The sequence below is a fragment of the Arachis ipaensis genome, chromosome B04 (genome assembly GCF_000816755.2).
Source record: "Arachis ipaensis cultivar K30076 chromosome B04, Araip1.1, whole genome shotgun sequence".
Lineage (NCBI taxonomy): Eukaryota > Viridiplantae > Streptophyta > Magnoliopsida > Fabales > Fabaceae > Arachis > Arachis ipaensis.
The window spans coordinates 103,002,618-103,007,317 of record NC_029788.2 but is presented as its reverse complement, the minus strand read 5'-3'; the positions used below and the strand labels follow the sequence as shown (position 1 = coordinate 103,007,317).

Below are 4,700 nucleotides of genomic sequence, written 5' to 3'. Positions count from 1 at the left end.
ATAAAACTATTAAATTACATAATAATTTTTTATTTTTTAAACACATATCTTATATATAAATATAATTTTTTAAAATTTTGGGGGCCGAGGCCACTACTTGTCCCTCTCTAGATCCGTCCCTGATTGCAACTAGAGACGGGTGATGGGACGAGAACGAAGTTTTGGTATAGTGTTTGGTTAAAGGAGGGAGCTCTTAAGAAAAGATATATTAGGTTATTTATGTTATCTACCAACAAGAAATACACTATAAATGATTGTAGCTTTTGGAATGATTTATCATAGATGTGAAATTTGGAATGGAAAAGAACTTTGAGAACTTGGGAAGAGGAGAACCTTTAGGACCTGTTTTTTTTTTTTTTGACTAAGGTGGGTGTGTACAAAAGGACTAGTCACAAGATGGTATGAAAGTATACTAAGAGGACTTTTTGGTTAAGTCATTCTTACAAGTTTTGTATATGAATAGCGAGCATACAAGTGAATCGAATATGTATAACTTCACTAAAACATTATGAAAGAGTCTTTGTAGCTCTGAGAGTATAATTATTTGTTTAGTTTGTAGTTTTGAATAAATTGAATACAAGAGAAAAACTAGCAAGGTGCAATATGATTTCATCTTTGATAAGCTATTGTGTTCTATGTGAAGAGAAAGAAGAGAATGTGCACCACTTGTTCTTTACTGGTAAATTTTTCTAAAAATTGTGGATATTCTCTTTGATTGGTGCTTGTGTTGGGTGTGGTCTAGTAACGTGAGGTTGCTTTGAGTTTTGGGTGATTGCCATGCATTTGAAGAAGGAAAAACATGTATGGATTATACTCTTTCTTGCAAAAATTTGGGGTGTTTAGAAGTGCAGAAATAACAAGATTTTTAACAGCGGTAACATGAGTTTGGAGAAAGTGTACCAGTATATAATATCTTTTAAAGGCGTCTAAATTTTTAATTGGAATTATAGGAGAGTGCATGCTAGTGATGTTTGAGATCCTAAGGCTGATACATATTTTTTATGTTAGTCTCTTGTATTTTTTATTGTGTTTTGTGATCTTTGTTTATTTTTTAACCATAGGTGTTGATTCTAGCTTCATTTGTATTTTTATCTTTGATGTTTGTGTGGATGTTTTAATTGTTTATAGCTCACTTTTCATGTTAGAGTTGTGGTGGGTAAACTAATTATAAAAAAAAATGATAAAAAAATAAGAGCAAGAAGAAGATAATAATAAAGAAAGAAAATATATTTTTTTTAAAAAAATTAATTTTTAGCAGAAGACAAAAATATAAGTTTCCAAAAATGGAAGATCTGGATCAAGAAATCGAATTTCAATTATTTGCGGAAACATACCAATTAGTAGAACCCTTGATAAAAGAAAAAGATGCTGTATATGAATCACTTACATATTCCTCTGAATTATATGTGGATCATGCACTTTTTCCTATTTATATATATAAAGAAAAAAGTGCAGTTGGTTCGATCATTTATCAACAGATTTTTTTCTTCCATTTGAACTAATTTCAATAATTCTCTTAGCTGCTTTGATAGGTGCAATTGTCGTGGCTCGCCAGTAAGAAATTTTTTTAACTTGCAAAAAAAAAAAAAGAATTCTATGATCTAACTATTCGATACAAATTCTTATGCTTTCATTCAAACCTTTTGTTTTTATTATTTTAGATTATAGAATCGTTTTATTCTCAATTCAAGTCTGATTGAAGAACAAAATCTGATAGTTATATGAGTGAAATCAGACAGCTTCTATCGAAATAGAAATTCGAGATTCTATTTAGATAATTTACAAATACTATATTAGATTAGATAGTAGATTACCAACAAGTAGTATTCAGTAAATGAATAAAATAATAATAACATTGAAAAAAAATAAATAGAATCAAAGTTAAAGACCAAGAGAACAATATCAAGAACACAATTAAAAATATTAAAATTCCTTCCATTTAATAGAAATTATTTCAGTAACAACATTACCTATCATTCATACTAAAAAAGGGTTAAGTACGATTTTGATTCCTAACGTAGAGACCGAAAATTTATTTTGTCTTCGGCCTTTTGTTCGCCACAAAATGGTCCCCAAGATTTCAGTTTATTTTAAAATCGTCCTTTTTCCAAAATTTTTTATTTTTATTACTAAATTACCCTTAATAAAAATATTTAAAAAAAGAAGAAAGAAAACGTGTCAAGCAAAGGGGAAAGGGGGAAGGGGTTACGTGAAGGGAGAAGGGTGGGGGGAGGGGGTTTGGGAAGAAGAGGGGGAAGGAAAGGGGAAGGGTCCTCGCCATCACCGCCGCTGTTTTTCTTCGCTGTCGCCGTTCAACAACACCAGAATCAGTCGCAGTTCCGCCTTCAAATGTCAGCCGTAAATCAATCGTTTCGGGATCAGGGCATGAAAGCTATGCAAACTGCACAATCCACACTAGATCCATTTGGTTTGCTTGGCTTGTTAAGTGTGATCAGGATGAGTGATCCAGACTTGACATCTCTTGCACTTGGAATTGATCTTACTACACTTTGAATTAAATTTGAATTCATCTGAAAATCTACACAAGACGTTTGGGTCTCCGTGGTCCGATAAACCTGCAAAGGGTGATCCATAGTTTAATATGCCGCAATGTTATTACGCAAAGCAACCCCCCATTTTATATGTGAGGTTTTTTAATTATGCTATAGAATCAATTTCTTTATTTGCAAATCCTTCGTTAAGCTTACTGCTTATTACATGATGCAACAAGGTTACTTTTTAAAGTTTTCGGTGAAAACATTGTTTTACATATTATAAATAACCACTTTTTTTTCTTAGTTGCAGCATGCCCAAAGACGATTCACAATTATATGCTACAAATGAGCTGTATGCACATACCCTCCAGTTCATCTTTTTTTGTTATTTATATTTTATTTTTCTGTGGTTAGGGCTTATTTCCAAATTATGTTAGGATTATTAGAATTTGGGAGCAATTAATGGTTAATTCAGTTAATACTTGGTAACCTTTCGTTTGATTCCATTGTTATTGTTGTTGTTGTTTCATTGGTGTTGCTTTTGTTTTCCTTCTGTTCTCTTTCTGTTTCTGTTCTGCTTCAGCTTTTGCATTTGGATGATTTTGGGAAAGAAGGGGGAATGGTATTTTCGTCCGAAGGACAATTTTAAAACAAACTGAAACCTTGGGGACCATTTTGTAATGAAAAAAAGGCCGGGGACGAAATAAATTTTTGGCCTTTACGTTAGGTACTAAAATCGTACTTAACCCTACTAAAAAATCAAAGCAAAAATTTTGCTCAAANGTGACCTCAACCTCAACATAGGTGGAACATGGTAGATCCAATGAGAAACAATGGCAGAGAGAAAGCTGATGGTGGCACCAGCAAAGAGCAAAAGCAAAAGGAGACGACAAAGCACAATGAGAGGCAACAATAGTATAGTATTAGCTACGAGAAAGAGCCGCGAGAGAGAGGTAGCAACGAAAATCCAAATCTAGCGGTGAAGAAAAGTATAGGTGAGATCTAAGCACAAGAAGCACACCAATGGTGAATCGTGGTAGATTGGTGATTGAGGTTGGCTGGTGAGAAAGAAAGGAGATAAAAGAAAAAAAGAGGAAAAAAAGGAAAAAAGGTTGTGGTTGGTGTGCTCTTGTGCTGCTGCGTAGAGTTAGTCGTGGGAGGTGGCTGAAGCACAAAGAAAAAGGCAAAACTTGAAAGTAGCCAAGCTGAAGTTTTCTGTTTTTTAGTGAGTGTGATTGTGTAGTGTATATCATGCATTGCCTTAATTCCCTTTTTTTGAGTTCAATCAAAATAGGTCGAGTGACCTAAGCCATGACCCTAACCCAATTGAGTGCTAATTTAGTTGGGTTAATTTTTTAAAATTTGAATTTAACCTAATCACTATCAAAATGGGCTAAATTTGACTCAAACCAACTAAACCTAGGTCAGTTTTTCAGAACAAATTGAATCATATGCACCCCTAGATATAAATTAGTATACATTTATGAAATGCTTAGTTTAGACCAACCAAACATTATAACACCACTTTGATATTTGTATTTATTTCTTAGCATTATCGTAGTTCTTAATTCTTATAACTTTTTTATGTAAACACAGTCTTTATTATAAACTTAAAAGTAAAGTATACTTTTTATTCCTGATGTTTACCAAAAGCTTCAAAAATACTCCTAAATTTTGATTTGTTTCAATTTTATTCCTCAAGTTTTTTATTTGCATCAATTTTACTCTTATGCCGTAAACGACTCTTTCTTAGCAGGATCTGAAATTACCGACGAAGACTATCGAAGCTGTAGATCTTGTTGCTCCGACCAATGTTGCCAGCATTGGAGGCATCGATGACAGATAGGAGGACGTTATTGGCTTGGAGTACGAGTAGTGGCACTACTTTACAGAGCTTGCGCTCTAAAGGCATACTCTAAAAGCCACTGCCAGAGGATGAGGTGGACGATGACGATTCTTCTTTGTCTTCCTCCTCTACGCCATCGTCATCTTCTCTCAGATCAATCGTTTTCTGCCTCTCTCACGGTGGCAAGGTCTTCTCTCAAAATTTTAGTAATTATTTTTTCTGTTGTTGCTTATTTAATAGTCTATTTGGTTTTTATTTGATATTCTTATTTGATTATGTTTTTTATATTTTTTGTTGATACTTGATGTTTGTTAATTCTAATAGTTCAACTTTAATTATTGTCTTCTTCTTGACATTAT

At 33.2% G+C, this 4,700-nt stretch overlaps 1 pseudogene; it reads left to right on the top strand.

Moving 5' to 3' along the window:
- The window catches only part of LOC107636948, a 7,351-nt pseudogene extending 3,010 nt beyond the window's left edge, over positions 1-4,341 (top strand).